This window comes from Saccopteryx bilineata, chromosome 3 (assembly GCF_036850765.1).
Source record: "Saccopteryx bilineata isolate mSacBil1 chromosome 3, mSacBil1_pri_phased_curated, whole genome shotgun sequence".
Lineage (NCBI taxonomy): Eukaryota > Metazoa > Chordata > Mammalia > Chiroptera > Emballonuridae > Saccopteryx > Saccopteryx bilineata.
The window spans coordinates 130,027,012-130,050,412 of NC_089492.1; the positions used below are offsets into that span (position 1 = coordinate 130,027,012).

Below are 23,401 nucleotides of genomic sequence, written 5' to 3' on the forward strand. Positions count from 1 at the left end.
CATGTAGGAAAGTGAAGAATTAATGGGATTCCACTTGAGAATGCTAGCCTTGTAAAATACTTTAAAAATCACCCTAACTTTTTACTTGACTTATAACAACTGTGTGAAGTAAAGGAAAATCATAAAACAATGACATCAAATGCTGATCAGTAAGAATGAGAATACTTGCCTCCTATCTCTTAGTGTAGGGCACTCTCCTGATCCTTAAGAGGAGCTAGTAGAAATGCCTTTCCCATTGTTGGAAGGTGCATGATTGCTGCATTGGTGGTATGGGCAGTATTATATTTCCACGAACTGACTTTGGCTTTTCCATCCTTGGACAGGCCTCCAGCTCCACCTGCTCCTTGCAGGCCACAGTCTCTGGCATCACATCGGGATGCTGTGGCTGACCCTGCCCAGGTTCTATCTCAGCTCAGGCTACTGCAGTCCATTCATCTCGGCCATCTCATGCCAGGCCAGCTCAGCCAATTTCAACCAACACAGCTGGCCAGCTTTATCCAACTCAGCCTGGTCTGGTACTGACCCAGCTCAATGTACTGCAGCCAGTTCATTTTAGAAACTCCTGCATCTTTGGCAGCTCCTTCCAGACAAGCTTGGCCAATTTCAAACAACCAGGCCAGACGAGGTTTGACCAACCCTACCAGGCCTAGTGCCCTGCAGTCTGCTGCTTCTAGGTCTGTGCCCTACAAAACATCATCTTACATGTTGTTCCAGTTGGAGCCCATTCACATGGCTGTGACCAAGTCCTGGACCTTAACAAAGCCTCAGAACCAGTATCTACTCCAGCATTTTGCCTTGTAACCAATTCCATGGAGAAAAGCCAATGTCTTAGGACCAGAATGTCAAAGCCCATCATAGACTGGCAGAGGCCAGAGCAGGAGGCCATGAAGAATCAGGCTCAACTAGAACAAGAGAATGCTGCCAAAAATACCTTCTTGGGAAAACATCAGAAAAGGATAAAAAAATGAGGATTTCTCCACTTCAGCTATGCAATACAAGAGATGCTAAAATAATTGGTGCCACCTTGGATACCAGCTGTTATTCCATGAATTCCTCTACTTTGATATATTTTAAAACTGAATTAAATGAATACATAAATGCAATGAAATTAGTAGATGAGTAATAAAGAAGCTTTTTGAGTTTTGAGATATTGTTAACTGTGGTTTTCCTTGGTGGGGGTGGGGATCAAAGTCTACATGTGAATAAATTATTGGCAGTGGGATAAGTCAACTAGAGACAAGGGGTAAGAACAGAAATAAAAAGAAGGAACTTAGTCCATGGCCAGAAAGGCCAGAAGGGAGAGATGTAATGGGTTTGTAAATACAAGCAGGAGAGGGGAACATGGGAAAAGAAAGAAGCAGAGTATGAGGTGAAGGTTAAAAGGATAAACTTTGGATAGAGTTTAAGATGGCAGGAGAGGAGTCCAGGTCAACCAGGAGAAGTGTAAAATAGTGTCCCGTGGAGGTGGGCATTATGTCCCCTGTGCATCAGACAAGTATTTCAGAAAAGAGATTCAGGACACATACATTTCCATAAGATTTGGGTTGCCCTATCCTGTGATTATAGTTGCGGAAGAGGAATACAGAGCAGGGGAATCTACCTAGTTATCCAGGGGCAGCTGATATCAGGGGCCTAGGCAAGGGAACTGCTGTAGTAGGAGGCCCACCCAGAACAGGGTTGGGATATAAATCACTATCTACTCAACATCAGTGCAGGAGGCCCTCTAATGCAGTCCTTCAGCTACCCTTCACAACACACGGGCGAGCATCGCTGTGCCATTTTACCTGTGAGTATCAGCAATGGGCTGAGGTCATACTGCATGAGGTAAAGCAAGACCTCAATTTGAGGCCAATCCTCAAAGTCTCCAGTATGTGCAAGTGCCCGAGGTGGCCAACCTGGTTTTCAGAGCACAACATCCAGTGGTTACTGGTGGAGACATCCAGGTTCAGTAGCCTACATATTAACTTAAGGGCCAGCCAGGGATCCCTCCATGACCCAGCTGCAACTGCCGCCTTGTCTAAGTGCCGCCTTCAAGCAAAACCCACCATAAAGTTCGCGGGATATGTCCATTCCCACAGGGCCAAAACCACAGGTGTGCATGCGCATTGGGTCTCTGCGTGAACAGCCATAGGTTGCAAGTATCAGATTAGAGGTGCTCCTAGAGTGGCCTGCTGGGGCAGTGGGAGGAAGTGAGGGTGGCCGAGAATTGGGGGGTCATAAAAGGGAAAGGAATAAGGGCAGAGAGAGATGGAAAAATTACCACAGGGAAATTGGTCATTTCCATTTTAAAAATTGTTTGATCGAGATGTAATTTACACAGTATAAAATTCATTATTTTAAAAAGTCAATTCAGTGACATTTAGTACACTTACAAGCACGTGCAACCATCATCATTATATATTTTTTCATCATCGTTCTCTAACCTGTAACATTTTTGTTAAAGGTTTTAATGAGAGAGGAGGGGCGCGGGTGGGTGAGAGAGAAGTATAATTACTTCACTAAGTTGTTCACTGCTTGTATACGTGCCATGACCTGGGAAGTGCAGGGTGTCAAACTGGCAACCTCAGCATTCCAGGTTAATATTCTATCCACTGCACAACCACAGTTCAAGCTAATGCATAAAATATTCATCAGCTGAAAATGATCCTCACTTAACCGTTAGCTGTCACTCTTAGTTTCCTCTCCCTCCAGCCCCTGGTGACCACTAGTCCACCGTCTTTCTGGATGTGTCTCTTCTGGTGATTTCATATATGTGAAGGAATACAGTGTGTGACCTTGGTGTCCGATTCTCTCACTTAGCATGTTGTCAAAGTTCATCCAAGTTGTAGTGTCTGTCACTACCTCACTCCTCTTCATGACTGAATACTATTCTGTTGAACAGATCTACCACTTTGTTTATTCATTCATAAGTTGATGGAGATCTAGCTGTTTCAACCAGTAATTTACATTTATTGAGAGTATTTTTGGTGCCAGGAAGCACCAGGTAAATTTTTCACTGCATTTCACAGATAAGAAGATAAGCTTGGAGAGTGTCCAGTATTTGCCCAAGATTAAGAGCTAGGAATTGGGGGGCTAGGGTTTGAACTCAAGCAGTTAGACTGTACCCTTGACCGGTGGTTCTCAAACTTTTTGAAGTCGGGCGCATTTAAAATCCTACAAATAACTGTAGGCATACTATATACAAATTTCTGAGAAATGTTATAATAATTAAGTCAAATAATAAAGAAAAAAATATAAAGTACATGCATGCTTTTATGGTAATTAAATGAAATAAATATGAAAAAAGTAAATTTATTCTGACATTAAAAAACACTTATGTAACATTTTTTTACTTATGCTTTTTAGAATTCATAAAAAATAGGGGTTAAAAAATAAGAAAAAGACAATAAAGTTATCATATATATATATATATATATAGATAGATATAGATACATTCTTAGTAAGATTTAGGAAATTCGGCAGCCCTGGCGTGAATGTGTTAAGTTTTTATTTATTTATTTATTTATTTATTTTTAAAATTTTTTTGCAGAGACAGAGAGTCAGAGAGAGGGATAGACAAGGACAGACAAGAACGGAGAGAGAAGAGAAGCATCAATCATTAGTTTTTCATTGCACGTTGCAACACCTTAGTTGTTCATTGATTGCTTTCTCATATGTGCCTTGACCACGGGCCTTCAGCAGACCGAGTAACCCCTGGCTAGAACCAGCGACCTTGGGTTCAAGCTGGTGGGCTTTTTTTTGCTCAAACCAGATGAGCCCACGCTCAAGCTGGCGACCTCTGGGTCTCGAACCTGGGTCCTCTGCATCCCAGTTCGATGCTCTATCTACTGCGCCACCGCCTGGTCAGGCTGTGTTAAGTTTTTTTATTCTTGTGTTTATGTGAAACTTGAGCTTGATGTGTCCTAGCGATTTCTTCAATGTTTGGCCATATATTTGAAAGGCAAACTCTCATTTCCTCATCAATACATTGAAGAATTCCTCTCTTTTTACTCTTAATTGTGTTGAATACAGAAAACACTCACCATACATATCATCTTAACCTTGGTATAAAGCCAGTGACCATGGGGTCATGTCTATGATTCAACGCTCAAGCCAGTGACCCAGCATTCAAGCTGATGAGACCACGCTCAACCTGGATGAGCCTTCACTCGGGACGGCAACCTCGGAGTTCAAACCTGGATCCTTCCTGTCCCAGCCCGACACTCCATCCACTGTGCCACACCTTGGTCAGGTGACCCTTTAAATTTATCAACTAACTATATGGGAATTGAAGATAAAACCATGAAAACTGTGAGAGCCAAATTAGACGCTAAAGATTACACTATTTTCTAAAGAATAAAAAAGCATCTGTATTAGTTCTATTGCACTCAGTTTTGGGCTCAGAGCAGAGTCCCGGCAGGAAAGTCAAATCCTGAGATTATGTAATATGGTGATAACAGTACCATAATGAAAGAAAATGAACAAGTCTATCTGACTTGTTTGAGACTCAGTTGCCTCACTTATATAATAAAAACGTTAGAACAGAAGCTCTCTACAATGCTTGGTTGCAAAATGCTTCAATTCCAAAAAAAGAGCAGACACATCAATACTAGTGCAGGCTCAAGGGAAAGGCAGAAAGGGCAGCGAGAGGTTGTATCAGGCCTAGAGGACAGAGTAGGAACCACACCGCTTGCATCTTCTGCACTCTGTGTCCACATTGGGAGCACAGGCAGTTGATACAGGGCAGAAAACTCCTCCAGCTTTCAGAACCATCAAAAATGGTTGGATTTTTGATATCAAAGATGACTGCAATTAGAGGCTTTATGATAGCAACAAGCTTAAGATAATGCCTTTCTTCAAACATAGTGAGAGTTTATCAATCTCACTGATTTTTTTTTACCACCCTCTTGTTCATACATAGACTTTCCAATATTCATTGTTACTTGGGACTTCAAATTCTCTGTACCTCTCTTCCTGTAGTGAGCAATGCAACTTCCCTAAAAAGAAGTATCTGCAATATCCTTGGGGTCTCTCCAGCTGGGAGCTCAGCACAGCTACAGCCACCAGCTTCCGGCCCCTCTTTCCAGCCACTTATGGGAAGTGCCCACCTTTACCAGCATTCTACTAGCACAACTATGTTGTCAGGCGATGCTGGCCAAGACATTGTCCAGCAAGCACACTAAAAATAGATCACTCTTGGCCCTGGCCGGTTGGCTCAGTGGTAGAGCGTCGGCCTGGCGTGCAGAAATCCCGGGTTCGATTCCCGGCCAGGGCACACAGGAGAAGCGCCCATCTGCTTCTCCACCCCTCCCCCTCTCCTTCCTCTCTGTCTCTCTCTTCCCCTCCTGCAGCCGAGGCTCCACTGGAGCAAAGATGGCCCAGGCGCTGGGGATGGCTCCTTGGCCTCTGCCCCAGGCGCTGGAGTGGCTCTGGTCGCCCGGAGGGGCAGAGCATTGTCCCCTGGTGGGCAGAGCTTCGTCCCTGGTGGGCGTGCCGGGTGGATCCCGGTCGGGCGCATGCGGGAGTCTGTCTGACTGTCTCTCCCGGTTTCTAGCTTCAGAAAAATACAAAAAAAAAAAAAAAAAATAGATCGCTCTTTATGTATTTCATCAGGAAGAGCTCCCTTCTCTCTCTTACTCTGTGGTATGAAGTGTTCATCTTCACTCAAGAAAGTGGAGAGAATTAAAGGAATTCCATTGAGAATGCTACACTTTTAAAACTAATTAAAAATCAACCTCACTTATTATGTGACTTACAACAAGCCTGTGAAACACAAAGAAAACCATGAAATAAGACATCAAACGGTGATCAGTAAGAACTAGAACATTTTCCTCCTATCTCTTAGTGCAGGGCACTCTCCTAATCCATAAGAGGAGTTTGTAGAAATGCCTTTCCCATTGTTGGAAGGCGCATGATTGCTGCATTGTTGGTAGGCACAGCATTATACTTACACAAACTGACTGACTTCTCCTCGATTCCTTTGTAGTGATGGAGACTTCCCTGGGATTGCAACCTCCAAGTCAAACATTCTGTCTACCACCAACTCCAGAATTCCCCAAGTGTTGCATTAATAGAAATGTCCACATACTTGAGAGTAACCCATCACCTGAGTTAGGGGACATTTGTGTGATAGCTCCAGTCCAGAGCTCTAGTGATCTCTCCTGCCACTACCTACAGCTCCAAACCAGGAACAAAAAGAGAGCAAAAATGGGATTATATCAAAACCAAGCTTTCAAAGCACCTGGATACATATCAAATTCCAACAGAAAACCAAATCCTCCACTGCTCCCTTTAGAAATCCCAGATATCCACCAGCTCCTGGCCTGTGTTGATCCCCTTGGCCAAGAGGAGCACCTGGGCTGTGATAGCACTGGGCTGGTTAACAATAGCTTGAGTCTAGTGGACCAACAGACTTTTGAACATGGGACTGAGCTTAATGATGGTTTGGCAGACATCGCTGCACTAGAGGAGGATATTTACCTTCCACAGCTGTTAAGTTCCTTGGATGATCTAGATCAATCTAAAAGTCCCATAGTGAGCAAAACCGAAGACACCAGAGACATCCAGTTCAATGAACTGCAGAGAAGGTCAAGTGTCACACAGACTCTCTCCGTTCAAGCCAGGAGGAACAAACGTACAGCCTCTGAGCCTAACAGTGATGCTCCCAAGGCCAAATTCCAGCCCAACTGCCCTGACTGTGTGCTCGTGGGAGAAGTGGGGATGTGCAAGGCCGTAGCCAGTGATGTGGCTCCTGAAAACATGGCCAAGGATTCCAACAGCAAACCTCAGAAACGGGCATCCAGCAGGCTCAGCACACATAATGGCCACGAGCAGGAAAAGACAAAAAGAACCAAAGAAAAAAACCCGAAGAGAGCAGAATATTGCAAAGAAGCAGAGAAAAGGGTCAAGGCACAAGAGAAGCCAACCATTCCCAAGATGATTCGGAGGAAAAATCAACCTGAGCTAATCCAAGAACCTTCAAAAAGCGTGTAAGGTCCCTAGGTATGCACATGCTGCAGTCTGTGCAGGTGTTTCATGCTCTGGAGAAGGAGACTGATAATAAAACAGAACTCTCATCCTCCCGAGTCCTGGGAAACTCAAGCAACTTCAAAGGCCCCCAGCTACCCCCAGGTATCAATCCATGGCTAGATACCCTGTATGAAGCCAATGATCCTGAGAAAACTCAAGTCAAACCCCAGAAGCCAGACGGCAGTGTTGAGAAGGAGCGGCCACCTACTGGGAAGGTCAATTTGGTACCTTTGGCTTTTCCATCCTTGGACAGGCCTCCAGCTCCACCTGCTCCTCACAGGCCACAGTCTCTGGCATCACATCGGGATGCTGTGGCTGACCCTGCCCAGGTTCTATCTCAGCTCAGTCTACTGCAGTCAGTTCTTCTCAGCCAACCCCTGCCAGGCCAGCTTGGCTAAACTTAACCAACACTGCTGGCCAACTTTATCCAATCCTGTCTGTTCTGGTACTGACCCAGCTCTAACTATAGCAGCCAATTTATTCCGGGAAACTCTTGCATCTTTGGCAGCTCCTTCCAGACAAGCTTGGCCAATTTTGAAAAACCAGGCTGACGAGGTTTGACCAATTCTACCAGTCCCAGTGCTCTACAGTCTGCTGCTTCTAGGCCTGTGCCCGACAAAATATCATCTTGCATGTTGCTCTAGTGGGAGCCCATTCACATTGCTGTGACAAAGTCCTGGACCTTAACTAAGCCTCAGAACCAGTATTTGCTCCATGATTTTGCCTTGGAACCATTCCCTGGAGGAAACCCAATGTTCCTGGATCAGTATTGTCAATGCCCATCACAGAGCAGCAGAGGCCAGAACGAGAAACCATGAAGAAAATGGCTCAACTACAGCAAAAAAAACATGCTTCCAAAACTACTGTATTGGGGAAACACCTCTTTGAGAGGGAATTGGGGAAACACCTCATTGAGAGGGAATAGTAAATGGGAATCTCTCTATACTATGGCTTTGCGATATAAGATATCCTAGAACACAGATAGAAAAATGGCAATGGAGTAGGCGGATGTTACAACTCCCACCTCCCAGAACCAAAGTGCATGACAACCTAACTTAGAAACAATCATCTTGAAAAACCAACTTTGGACTAAACTAAGAGAAATCTATAACCAAGTAACACCGAAGGAACCACAATGAGCAGGTAGGAAAGTGGAGACATGGAAAGGGCTGCCCCGGTCTCAAAAGCGAGAGGTGACCTGGAGGTCTCTCACGGTGGGTGAGTTTTCTGGAGAGTTGTGGGCCCTCAGCCACAGGACCGGAACCCCAGCCTGGAGCCCCAGAGACTAGAGTAGGCGTATGAACAGTATTTAGCTGAAAGAAGAGCTGGGTTACTGTTTGCAAGAGAGAGACGGAACTCTCAGACCCAGGCTCTGTCTTCAAGGGACCGAGCAGAAAACCTCCTTCATAGCCACTTACCTGGGGGTCCGGAAGCAAAAGCAAGGAGCGCTGAGAGGACTGGAGTTGCGAGAGGAGAGTATAATCTCAGAGGCACTGGGAAAGATTACGAGAGACAGCCACTCTAATTCCTGTGCTGACTCACTCCCCAAATCTAAGATGGCCATTTTTCTTGAAAGTAGCAGCACCAGCAAAGGGAAGCAATTACCTCGCCCACCAGAGGCTCTCCTACTCCAGTCAGCACAAAGAATCACTTAGAAGCAGGGGGCACATCAGGGACACAGGTTTTGAGCGGTGAGGTCTGAATTACACAGTCCCCCCAACTTGCTGAGCACCCTCAAATGGACAGAAAGGCCCAGCTACGGTGTTAGCTGCGTTGCTTGCCCACAGAGGAAATGGGGGTGGAGCCTGGAGAGGCTTCCCTTGCGCCTGCAGGGGGTGGAGCCCGGAGAGGCAGCCTGAGCACCCACGAAGGGCAGAGCACAGCAAACCACACTAAATAGGAAAGGAGTAGAGCCCTAAGAAAAATCCCTCATGTCCACAGGATCAGTGCCCAGAGAGGCAGCCCACGCACTCACAGGAGGCAAGAAGTTTCCACTCACCGCCCAGCATGAGAACTTCAGGAAAAAACAGATTAAAGAACTGAAGGGACAAGAAGTCAGTCCTAAAGTGTACTTCATGAAGCAGACCATTGGCAACTCGTGTGGTACCATCGGACTTACACACGCAGTGGCCAATAATCAAGACAAACTGGAATTTGAGAATGGATCAGTCCTGAAACAATTTCTTTCTGAGACGGAGAAGTTGTCCCCTGAAGAAGTCTCCCGCACCCATGGAACAGCCCAAACTGCAGCCCACGAGCCCGCACTGGTGACTGAGTGCCTGAGGAAGCAGAGGCAGAGGGGGGCCCGTGGAAACACCTTTGTTCAGGAATAGAGAGGCCACACACACTGGCTAAGAGTGGATAAAAGCAAACCTAGGAGTGCACTTGATAGTTACAATGGCATCAGGGCCCAGCAGAGGCAAACACAAATTCTGGATCACCTGTAGGTCCAAGGACGTTGCTAAGGGCCAGTCAAAAGCAATGATCCCCACAGTTCTGCAATAGGTTCCAGCCAGGGAGGTCCACAGCTGGTACTCTGGAATATTCTTTATATGTGGGAATTCTGCATATAACTGCTTAACAGTAAACTGGACAGGACTCTGTGTACCAGCTTTCCTCACCCCAGTAATCTCTATTTTGACTGAAAGTAAGGTGGAAAAAACCTTTCCCCAACATAAAGATTACCCAGCCAGAAGGAAGAGAACAGTCATTGCCCCTATACTAACTGGAGCAGGAATTATTGTAGGCATAGGAACTGGGGTGGGAGGTGTAAGTACAGCCACACATTTCTATTATAAACTCTCCCAAAAGTTAAATGATAACATGGAACGAGTAGCTGATTTGCTTGTAAACTACAAAACCAGCTCAACTCCCTTGCAGCAGTAGCCTTACAGAATAGGTGGGCTTTAGACCTCATCTCGGCTGAAAAGGGAGGACCCCGCCTGTTCCTAGGAGAAGAATGCGGTTTACTATATCAACCAGTCTGAAGTAGTAACAGGAAAGGTAAAAGAACTCAGGGATTGCATACACTGAAGGAGGACAGAATTAGAGAACTCTGGAAAATTCTTTAACCTGGAAAACTGGACCTCCTGGCTATTGCCTTTAGCTGGCCCCCTCTTCATGATTGTCTTAATTGCCACCTTTAGTCCTTGCATTTTCAGTGCCAATAGATGTTTAATTGAAAATACTGTAATCAAGAAGATTAATGTGCAAATCCTGGCACTGAGGGGCTATCTGCCACTAAGGCCCTCTATACCAGACCTTTATAATGATGCCCTATAGATACTATAACAGGGCATCAGAGGCAAATTTTAACTCCTCATTGACAGCAGGCTTAATAACTGCTTGGCAATCTGTTTCTATTCTCCTTGTTTCCTTCTGTTTCTCAGCTTCTGTACCCCCACGCCCTGTTCCCTGCTAACTGCCTGTTTTTAGCTTCTGTACCCCTGCTTCCTGCTTGTGGATTAGAGGGTCTCCACAATTTATGACCATTACCCTGTTTACTCAGCACCCTGCAAAGAATCTATAAAAACCCCAAACTCTGGGCCTGACCTGTGGTGGCACAGTGGATCAGGCATCAACCTGGAACGCTGAGGTCGCCAGTTTAGAACCCTGGGTTTGCCTGGTCAAGGCACATATGGGAGTTGATGCTTTCTGCTCCTCCCCACCTTCTCTCTCTCTCTCTTTCTCTCTCTCTCTCTCTCTCTCTCTTCCTGGTTGGTTTGTATCTCTCTCTCTCTGCCTCTCTTCTCTAAACTGAATAAATAAATAAAAATAATTAAAGAAAACAAAAAAAAAATCCAAACTCTGTAAGCTCAGGGTCCAGACCTGTCTGGTCCCGCTAGCATAATAAACTGGTTCTCTCCTCCACCCGAGTGCCGCTTGGTCTTTCTATCAGGTGATATTTTCTACAACATTACAAGTAGAGTAATGCCATTATCTGCTTTACATTTTAAAAATATTATTCTGGTTACTAGTAAAGACTGGGTTATAGATGGCAAAGAATGAAAGGAAGGAGGCCATTTAGGAAATATTTGAAGTACTATGGACAAGAGATGATGGTAGGTTAGGCTAGGAAGTGGAACAGAAGAAGGAGGGAAATTTTTATATCAAAGATATTACTATAGAAAAGTTGTCAGGGGGACTTACTGAAGGACTAGATGCGAGACGTGAGAATGCAAGAATACCTGAGAGTTTGAACGGTGTAACTGTATGAATGGCTGTACAGTTTATAAAGATGGAGATAACTAGAAAATGTTAAGATTAGAAGTTAGACATTCTGCTTTAGATTTATTTTTAAAATGTATTTATTCTGAGTAAACAATAATGTTTTAAAAGTAAAAAATAGGCCCTGGCCGGTTGGCTCAGCGGTAGAGCGTCGGCCTGGCGCGCGGGGGACCCGGGTTCGATTCCCAACCAGGGCACATAGGAGAAGCGCCCATTTGCTTCTCCACTCCCCCCCCCCCCTTCCTCTCTGTCTCTCTCTTCCCCTCCCGCAGCCAAGGCTCCATTGGAGCAAAGATGGTCCGGGTGCTGGGGATGGCTCTTTGGCCTCTGCCCCAGGCGCTAGAGTGGCTCTGGTCGTGGCAGAGCGACGCCCCTGGTGGGCGTGCCGGGTGGATCCCGGTCAGGTGCATGCGGGAGTCTGTCTGACTGTCTCTCCCGGTTTCCAGCTTCAGAAAAATACAAAAAAAAAAAAAAAGTAAAAAATAATTTGTATAATGAGAATTTTCCTTTCCCTCTCAGTCTGCCGTACGTCTGTTTCTCACCACATCTCACAACAGAAACTTGCTATTAATTTCTGTTATGTCCTTCTAAAAATTATATGTATTTACAAGCAAACATGAAAATAATTCTTGGTTATATTTCTTAAAAATGTAATGTATATACATTGAAATGCACAAATAAAGTTGGACTTGATAACTTCTATCAAACACATGCTCTCAAGGAACCAATATTGCAAAGAAGATGTCTATTCTTTCCATCACTCTAAAAGTTGGTTTGTATCTTTGTCATCCTCCCCCATAACCAATGCTATAGTAAGCAACCACTTTCTAATTTACAACACCATAGAATTGTTTTTGCTTTTCCTTGGGTTTTATAAAAATAGAATCATATAACAAGTATTTTATTTTATCTGGCTTTTTAACTCAGCATTATGATTTTAAGGTTCATGCATATTGTTGCATTATCTGCAGCTATTCCTTTTTATTAGTGAATAATGTTTCATTATATGTATATAATACAAATGTTTTATTTATTTTTACTTTTTATGGGATTTTTGGTTGTTTCAAATCTTAGGCTACAAATAAGATTTCTATGAGCATGCTAATATAAATCATTTTGTGACTATGTATTTCTGTTTCTCTTAGCTAAATACTTATGAGTAGAATTACTGGATTATAAAATAGATGCATGATTACATCTACCTGAAATTACCATTCAGTTTCCCAAAGTCATTGAACTACTTTAAATTCCAAACAGCAATATATGATACTTCAAGTTACTCTACCAACTCACCAACATTTGGTGTGTGTATTAATCATGCCTTTTTATTTTCTGTATTTCTGAGGCTTTGACCTTATGGGGCCCTGCCAATTTGGACAGACTGCTCTTCTCAGAGCTAGCTGATTCTTATCTACCTTTCATATGCAAATCAACCAATCAAGAGCCCACATTCCAATCACATCCTTTATCAGGTCCTCACAGTTCTGATCCACTGACTGGAGAGCACTGACAAGTGGTGGGGTAACTGAGTCATTACATGAAAGTGTCTAGTATCTAGAATGTTACATGCTCCTGGGAGCCCTGGATAAACCCCTTTCTCTTTCCCTCTGAGCTGTGCTAAGGCCAATTTGTGCTTCTTCTGCAGAGTAGTGGCAGAGTGCTCTGCCTAAAGACAGGACCATATGTTATGAGCCATTTCCCAGATGACTAATGATGTAGTACATCTTTCCATGAGCTTACCAGTGACTTGTATATCTTCTTTTCTGAAGTGTACTTTCAAATTTTTTGTCTATTTTTGACCTGAAGAGAGAAAAAGATTAAGAGATTCCAAATTTCCTTCCCACTGTGTGATTTATTAGTTTCATAAAGGTATATTTTGATGAGAGGTAACCTTTAATCTATTAAGGTTAATTTATCACTATTTATGTATGATTACAGTTTCTTCTGTACAGAAAAATCATTGCTTATCCCAAACATGTAAAAAGGCATATCTGCTGTTTTCTTCTAGAAGCCTTATATTTCTAATTACTGCATTTAGGTCCTATGATCCAACTCAAATTAATTTTCTGTGTGCAGAAATATAAAGGTCATTACTTTCCATATGAGTATTCAGTTGCTATACTTGTCATTTGTTTAAAACTTTTGTTTCTCATTGAATTGTATTTATCTTTGACAAAAATCAATTTACCATTTACATGAGTCTGTTTCTGCACACTCTAATTTGTACTATCAATTTATTTGTCTATCTTTAGATCAATACCACAATCTCCTGGTTACTGTAGCTTTATAATAAGCCTTGAAACCAGGTAGTAGAAGTCCTCTAACTCTCCATCTTCTTTTGCTATTCTATATCAGATGAAAGCAGTTTTATAGTTATGAAAAAACAAATATTTAAAACTGTAAGTGTTGTATTTCCTGAAATAAACTAAATATTGAGAAATAATTGGCAGAAAATTGTAAACTCTGAAATATGACATAATAAAACTATAGGACTTTAAATGCAAAAAAATTCCTATGAACCTCCATATAAAAAATTACTTACAAGGGTTTTTTTTTCTTTGAAGGTTAATATTAGGCTGCTTTGAGTAGCAACATAGAAAGATAAAAAAAAAGTAGAGCAATGTTTTCAAAGAACTTAAAAAAATATACTACAAGGGTTTCATATTAAGCCAAGCTGTCAAGTCTCAAGTCAGTTTTAAATGTGCACTAGCAAAAATACTCCTATTCATCAGCTTTTCCTGTTTAATGTGTAAGAGGACATGATATTAAAGCTGTAATTAAATAAATTAAAGTGTAAGCAGTAGAAATAGTATAAAGGTAAAATTAAGATGATAATTTTAATCACTATAATCTGGGTTGAAGAGAAAATAAAGATAAATATTAATTTTATCATTGCTCATATTATGGACAAAATAGATTTACCTAAAAATTCCAGAAGTCATTTTATAATATAAGATATAAATAAAAACCCTAGAAATGTGCTTTCTAATGTGGTAGCCACCAGCCATATGTAACTATTGATGACTTGACTATGGCTATAAACTGAGGAAATAAATTTTAAATTCTATTAATTAATTTATTTAAAAAGTTATATGTAGCTTCTGTATTGTATAGCACATCTCTAGAATAATAAGACTTTTTGCTCATTTAACTTTATAACGTTTCTAATTTATTTCCTAGTTCTCGTGTTAACCTTTTTTTTTTTAACTTGTTCTGGATAGTCACCCAAACCAACAACAAATTTTGCAAAAGAGAGAAATAAATTTTTGATGTATAAAATCAATAAATTTCATGAATTGAAAAAAATCAACATAGTTAAAATGGTCATATTACCCAAAGCAATATACAAGTTTAATACAATCCCTGTCAAAATCCCAATGGCATTCTTAAAAATCATCATCAAAAATTATTTTTAAAAAATCATCAGATTTGCAGGTAAGCACAAAACATTACGAATAGCCAAAGCAATTCTTAAAGAAAAGAAAAAATTTGTAAGTATCATAATTCTTGACTTTAAATTATTGTACAAAGTAACAATAATCAAAACAGTACGATGTTGGCAGAAAGACAGACACACAGACAAATGGGACAGAACTGACAGCCTACAAAAAAACCTATATGTATTTTTGCATATACCTACAAAAAAAACCTATATGTATATGGGCAGATCATTTTTGACGAAGGAGCCAAAAAACATGCAATGGAAAAAGGAAAGCCTTTTCAATAAATGGTACTAAGAAAATTGGAAAGCTACATGCAAAAGAATGAAACTAGACTACTATTTGTCCTCATCTACAAAAATTAAGTCAAAATGGATCAAAGACCTAAATATAGGACCTGAAACAATAAATTACATTAAAAAGACATAGGTACCAAACTTATGGACCTAGGTCCATAAGAGGATTGAAGAATTTGACCCCCAAAACAAGGGAAGTAAAAAAAGAAATAAATAAAAGGGACTATGTCAAACTGAAAAGTTTCTGCACAGTAAAAGAAACAACAAAACAAAAAGGCAACCAATTGAATGAGAAATATTTGCAAACAACAGCTCTGACAAGGGGTTAATATCCAAAATATATAAAGAACTCACACAATTCAACACCAAACAGTCCAATTAGAAAATGGGCAAAGGACCTGAACAGACACTTCCCCAAAAAGACATACAAAAATGGCTGACAGATATATGAAGAGATGCTGCATTTCACTAACTATTGGAAAAATACAAATCACAACTACAATGAGATACCACCTCACACCTATTGGAATATTATGAACAAGACAAGTAACAACAAGTGTTAGGTTGTGGAGGAAAAAGGAACTCTCATTCACTGCTGGTGAAAATGTAAAATGGTACAAACACTATGGAAAACAGTATGGAGGTTACTCAAAACATTAAGAATGGAGTTATTATATGACCCAGCAACCTCTCTTCTGGGTATCTACCAGAAAAATTTGAAAACATTTATTTGCAGAGATACATGCATCCTATGTTCATTGAAGTATTATTTACAGTGGCCAAGATATAGTAACAACAAAAGTGTCCTTTGATAGATGATTGGGTAGAGAAGATGTGGTACATTAGTACAATGGAAATTACTCAGCCATAAGAAAAGATGAAATACTTCCATTTATGATAACATAGATGGACCTGAGAATATTATGCTAAGTAAATTAAGTCAGTCAGAAAAAGCTAAGAACCATCTGGTTTCACTCATATGTAGGATATTAAACTGAAACTCATGGACACAGACAACAGATGGTGGCTACCAGAGGCAAGGGTTTGGGGGTAGTAAAGGATAAAGGGGGCCAAATATATGGTGACAAAAGATGAGTTGACATTGGTTGATGAGCACATAATGCATTATACAGCTCTTGTATTATGAAATGTACACTTAAAATCTATATAATTTTTATTTTTGTGACAGACAGAGAGAGGGACAGATAGAGACAGACAGACAGAAAGGGAGAGAGATGAGAAGCATTAATTCTTCATTGCAGCTCCTTAGTCTCCTTGGTTGTTCATTGATTGCTTTCTCATATGTGCCTTGACCACAGCAGAGAAAGTGACCCTTTGCTCAAGCCAGCGACCTTGGGCTCAAGCCAGCGACCTTGGGCTTCAGGCCAGCGACCATGGGGTCATGTCTATAATCCCATGCTCAAGCCAGTGACCCTGCACTTCAAGCTGATGAGCCCCCACTGAAGCCAAATGAGCCTGTGCTCAAGCTGGCGACCTCAGGGTTTTGAACCTGGGTCCTTTGCATCCCAGTCTGATGTTTTACTCACTTTATCACCACCTGGTCAGGCAAAAACCTATATAATTTTATTAACTAATGTCACCTCAATAAATTTAATTATAAAAAGTGGAGGATTCACAATGTGGTGTGTATAGGGTGTTATATTGAGTTGTATACTTGAAACTGGTATGGTTTGGCAAACCATGTCATCTCAATAAATTAAAAATAAATTTTTAAAAATGGAGATATGCTTCTTTAACATTAAATATTTCAAAACTCTATTTTCTAATTTTAAAAATCCTCATCTATAAAAAAATAAATATTTAAAAAATTTAAAAATAATGAAATTTGGTGTTATAACTGTGGCATAATCAATAAAAAGTAATATCCATCTAAGTTAAAAGTAAATCAATATCCTCACCATCTTTTTGAAAAGCATGAAGACTTGATACATTTAACTCCAATCATACTAACTCTTGACCTTTGTAAATGTTTTCATGTACTGTAATTAACTATTTCTAAATTTCAGAACTTTATTTGTTGTTGCTAGTTAATAAGTAGATATTTATTTAGTTTTGCCCACAGACCTGTCATAATTTTTCTCCGTTATCTCAAACCTCCCAGCTGGGAGTATTTTCTTATTTCAAGTATATTCTTTGAAAAATCTTAGTTAATTGTCTGCTAGTAGCAAACTTTGTTTTATTTTTCTAAGCATCTTTTCATTCTATTTTTACAAAGTTGATGATTTTTTCTGAACATTGATTGTAACTCTTCACTGGTTTTACAGTTTTGCTGTTAAAACCAGCTGTTTTCCTAACTGCCTTTCCCTGAAATGTAATCTCAGCTTTTCTTTTCCAGTTACCACCAAAATCTGCTTGGTTATCTTTATTGATCTGCAGTTCCTTATGATGGGTCTCGATGTGCATTTTTGAAAAATCACCCCATTAATATTTTGGTGGGATTTCTGTATATGGAGGTTGGTGTCTTTAATTAGTTTGGAAAAAAATTTCAACAGCATCACTTCAAATATTGCTTCTGTCGGCTGTGGAGGAAAAAAGAACTCTCATTCACTGCTGGTGGGAATGTAAACTGGTACAGCCATTATGGAAGAAAATACAGTGCTTCCTCAGAACGTTAAGAATAGAACTACCTTCTGACCCAGCAATCTTCCTACTGGGTATCTACCAAAAAAAATCGAAAACATTGATATGCAAAGATACATGCATCCCCATGTTCATCGCAGCACTATTCACAGTGGCCAAGATATGTAAACAACCAAAGTGTCCTTCATTAGAGGATTGATAAAGAAGATGTGGTACATATATACAATGCAATACTATTCAGCCATAGAAATGATGACATATTGACATTTATGACAACATAGATGTAGTTTAAAAACATTACTGAGTGAAATAAGTAATTTTAAAAAGCTAAGAACCATATGATTTCTCATATAAGTGGGATATAAAAATGAGATTCATGGACATAGATAAGAATGCAGTGGTGACCAGGGGAAGGAGAGTAAAGAGAGACAAATATACAATGATGGAAAATGATATGACTTTGGGTGATGGGTACACACACAATCAACAGTTCAAATGCTATAGAAATGTTTACCTGAAACCTATGTACTCTTATTGATAAAATGTCATCCTGTTAAATTTAATTTTCTAAATAAAATTATAAAAAATAAAAATATTGCCTCTGTCAAATTTTTCTATTTTCTACTTTTTTTTTGTATTTTCTAAAGTGAGAAGCAGGGAGGCAGAAAGACAGACTCCCACATGTGCCCAACTGGGATTCACCTGGCACGCCCACTAAGGGGCAATGCTTTGCCCATCTGGGGCATTGCTCTGTTGCAACCTGAGCCATTCTAGTGCCTGAGGCAGAGGCCATGGAGCTAACTTCAGCTTCCAGGCCAACTTTCCTCCAATGGAGCCTTGGCTGTGGGAGGGGAAGAGAGAAATAGAGAGAAAGAAGAAGGAGAAGGATGGAGAAACAGATGGGCACTTCTCCTGTGTGCCCTGGCCAGGAATCAAACCCGGGACTTCCATATGCCAGGCCGATGCTCTACCACTGAACCAACCAGCCAGGGACTCTATTTTCTACTTTTAAAACTCTGATAAAATATTGTTAGAATTTCATTTTCAATGACTTTTAACCTCTTTCATTTTTTCTATTACATTTTGTCTCTGTATTGTTGATAATTTCCTCAGCTCTATATTCTAGGTTACTATTTTGCTCTGGCTTTGTCTAATTTGAATTTAAATGTAAACATTGAATTTTCATCCTTAATCTGAAATTCTCTGGTTTTCTTGTAATTTTCTAGATCATTTTTATAGCATCCAATTTATTTATATGTCCAGCTATTTTTAATTTATCCAAAAATACTAAATATACTTAACTTATATTCTAGACTTCTTTTGTGGTTTTGATTTTTTCTTTTTTTAAAGATTTTATTTATCCATTTTTATTGGAGAAAGAGAGAGAGAGAGAGAGAGAGAGAGAGAGAGAGAGAGAGGAAAGAGATAGAAAGAACAGGAGGAGGAGCAGGAAGCATCAACTCCCATATGTGCCTTGACCAGGCAAGCCCAGGGTTTTGAACCGGTGACCTCAGCATTTCCAGGTCGACACTTTATCCACTGCGCCACCACAGGTCAGGCCTGGTTTTGATTTTTTTCTGTTGTTTCCTGGCTCTTACAGAGTCTTACTTTCTTGGTGTTCATTGATGTTTGACTGTAAGTTCTCATTTATTCAAAATTTATCTGTAGAATACTTTGAGTCCTTGAATAAAGGATATCTGTGGCATTACAACTCTGGAATCAGAAAATGTGAACAAAATGATCAGCTGCAGTAATTCAGAATACTCAATAGCATAAATTAGAACTTATTAACTATGTATAAGCCCACTTGTGGTTCATAATTCTTTTTCCCTTTTTAGCTTTTTGGGTGGCGAGTTTTTTAAAATCAATTTTACGATTACCATGAGAATATATGTTTTGAGCCCTCAGATCACTGTGTAAGCTGGATGAGCTGAGCTTTGTCTCCTTTGCATCTCTCCTACGCAGCAATATTGAGGTTGAAAACAGAACACAAGTCCTCATAGTGATAGCTGATTTCTATTCACCATATATTTCTCTGTGTTACCAATTTCATTTGATTTTTAGATTCTCAATATTTCACACCATCTTTTTTTATTGACCAGATTATCAGTATATTTCAAAAGATGTTTATCCAACATGTGGATTGTTTTTAGTGAGATGTTCAGTAAAACTATCTAATGTGCTAGTAGATGGTAATGGACTGCAACTATATAGTTTTGGCATTGGCAAAGTAGGTAGCTAGCATTGCATAATATTCAGTCATGCAAGTCCCCACATTAGTTTCAGTCTTAGACATGTTTAATATAATATTCAATGTCCTTCTTTTATCCTACTTTCTCTATCTTCACATAATTAAAGTTTATTCTGATAGTTTCTTCAAAAGGGCTCTTGGAAACATTCTCAAATTTTTGTTTAATGTTTAAAATTGTTTGTAGACTTTTAAGTTAAATGCCAGTTTTGCTAGATACAAAATCTGAGACTTACACTTACTTGGCTAAAGAATTTTCTACCTTTTGTACAACTTCATCTCCATTTACTTAAGGATAGATAATGATACTGCATAACAATGCAAGACAGGCAAACTGCCTTGCTTCCAATTGAGGTGGGTGGGCAAGAGTATACAAATTTTAATAAAGGAAAACTCCAATCCCTGGGAAAATTGCCAGTAACAATTTTTTCATATATTTTTAATTTTTAATAAACATTTATTTTAGTAATTAAAAATTACAAAATAACTTTATTTTGTTTGAATAATAAATATTTTTCCAGAGGTAATAGTAAAGTCCCTCTTGTTAATATTAAGATTAGCAAAAAGCTATTAGATGAGTGGAACTTGAGTTCTAAAACCTCATGTAAGTCAGTGAGTAATTGAAATATAATCATTCTTTTGCCTGACCTGTGGTGGCACAGTGGATCAAGCATCAACCTGGAACGCTGAGGTCACTGGTTCTAAACCCTGGGCTTACCCAGTCAAGGCACATATGGGAGTTGACACTTCCTGTTTCTCCCCCTTCTCTCTCTCTCTCTCTTTTCTAAAATGAATAAATAAAAATAATAAAATATAATCATTCTCTGAAGCTAAAGATACTAATTTAATCCTGATAATGCTGATGTTGAAAATAGAAGCTCTGGACAAAGAAGTGGTTTGTGGGGATGAACACGCAATATGGTGTAAAGAGATATATATGTTCTAGGATTTGGCAGTTGAAACCTGTATAATTTTGTTAGCTAACGTTATCCCAATAAATTCAATTAAAAGGAAAGAAAATAAAAGCTCAACAGCATTTTTGGAAGGAAGGAAAAACAGAAGAAACTGAAAGACAAAAAAAAAGATTAAAAGACATTTAGAAGTAATGGAGAAGAAACAGTTACACAGGGAAGAGTCTACTCACATAATTGAGAGTATGGGATTCTTTAGAGGCATGAAGAGACTATATATGAGGTTAATATCTATTTATCCAACAGTAGATTGTCTTATATCCCTGTTCATTGTTGAAGGCAATATTTTAAAATCTTGGCACTATTGATATTTGGTGGAGGGGCTAGATATTTCTGGGAAGTGACTGGGCATATTTAGCAGTATCTCTGGCTTTTGTATACAAGATGCCAATTGCATTTCCCCATTGTAACTGCCAAAATGTCTCCAGACATTACCAAATGTCCCCCAGGGGCTGAAATTGCCTCAGTTGAGAACCACTGATATATCTACTTCAATTATGTCCTCCATGAATCAAGCTAGGTCACTGATCCCCAGTATGTCAAAAGTTCCTAATTTTCACCTGACTGGTGATAGTGCAATGGGAAAGGCATCAACCTGAAATGCTGAGGTCGCTGGTTCAAAACCCTGGGTTTGCTTGGTCAGGGCACATATGAGAAGCAACTACCATTATGACTTGGTGCTTTCTGCTCCTCTCTCCTTTCTCTCTAAATATAAAAATAAGTAAGTAAATAAATAAAAGTTCTCACTTCTCTACCAATTTAATTCCAGATAGTATTTCTAATTAAACAATTCTTCATTATACTGCTTTTGGTTCCTCTTTCTTATTACTTCTAGCTTCAATATATTCCACTTATATACTCTGAAGCAATATACTGGTGTTTGAAAAGCATATTAAGTCAGTAGTCTCTTTCCCAAGAATATTAATCTGAGCTAAATGAAGGATAAGTGACAAAATGAATAGAAGTCTGGCTGGTTCAGATACAGAAATTACAATAAGATAACATAAAATCTAAAAATATAACATCATTTTTATTATGTATGTGTATTTTTAAGATGTATACTTTGTCATAAAATGTTAAAGAAGTCTTTTGCTCTATTCATTTCCAAGCAATGAGAAGTCAACTCAAAATTCTGGAATCATAATTTTAATCAATTTCTTTGGGTTCTTTAAAAGGAAGTCACTGTAACATTGAAGATACAAGAGTGTCATTGTAAGGAAAAATTCTCAAAGCAAAAAATAAACTTCATGCACGATCATTCCATTTCTGTGTATTCCAGGAGCATAAATTACCTCCTCAACTAATAAATAGAATATAAATAAAGAGTATCTTGGAATGGTTTTCAGCATTCACTCACATATATTTATTCCTGATGCTGACAGGAATTTACTTCCTTCAGAGTCTAGTCATGTTATGTTATCAAATAAAATGTATGACTAAAGCTTAAAGCACACACAATGTTCTCGCCCTTTGATGGAGAGACCCTATGTTTTGAAACTGAAAAGTTAATTTAAGTAAATAAATTTGTATGAACTCAAATATTCTAATCTCTCTTCTACATTCTGAAACATAGTCAGTAGATGAGGTCTTAGTGTCAGGGAATAGCAAACTAATAAATAATTCACTAGTGGATTATGGAAATCAATGTATCTAGGTCTCCCCCATAGGCACTAAAAATAGTTTGATGAGAAAAAACTCTGAAGTATAATGCTAACAAAAGCAGCAATTTACTAATTTAATTTCAACACAAGGGATAAAATTAGCTAATATAGAAAACACACAAAAATTGCAAAGATGATAGCAGTCTTTTAAAAATTACACAGCTAGATGTCTATCAATTCCAATCAACCTAGAATCCCTTTCCTCCAAGTTTGTTTTCACTCTTGAGGATGTAAGTGGAGACTGGCTATAAAAACCACTAGCTGACTAGAGCTTTCCTCTGGAAAGAGAATGATCTCTTGTAGTAACCAAACTACATACACTCTGCTCTGAATTCAAAAAATTTGCTTCTCGGATGTGACAAAATCTTGAGTTCTGTCACCAATACTGTATGGCTACCACCTGAAATAGTTGAAATAATTGATGTAACTGAATCCTCAGTTTTAGTGATTAGCTCTGGCAAGAGAAAGAGATAAAGGATAAAAATAACCTATTTTTTACAGTCCCAGGAATATGGTTTACCAAACACCATCACACTGGAATAAAGTTGAAACACTTAAAGCTACTCATATTCATATCCCGGCTACTTCCTTATATTCATAATGGACATGTCTCCCAGGTTTTATGTATCTTACTATTTCTCAACACACATTCTCCTCACAGTCAAAGTCTCTCCAGACTAGTCACTCAATAAACAATTTGTAAAAAATGTGTATTTTAGTGGACTGTTATTATATTGTAAGTTATAATAATGATCTGGCAGCAGTTTCAGGGAGGGTGTGTGTAAATTTACTTCCATCTTAATTTCTTTGTTTTTTCACCAAATAGAAAAAAATATCTAGTGGTATTTTAAGAACTCAGGTGAAAGGAGGTAGTAAAAGCAACATTACCACTGCTTCCTACTTTAGGACAATGACCCTCTAAAAGACTATAGAATATGCCATTTATCTT

At 39.4% G+C, this 23,401-nt stretch overlaps 1 pseudogene; it reads left to right on the forward strand.

Annotated features, from left to right (window-relative positions):
* The first annotated feature begins 531 nt into the window (after positions 1–531).
* LOC136328626 (uncharacterized protein C2orf78-like) lies at positions 532–7,406 on the forward strand (annotated as a pseudogene).
* The last annotated feature ends 15,995 nt before the right edge of the window (positions 7,407–23,401 follow it).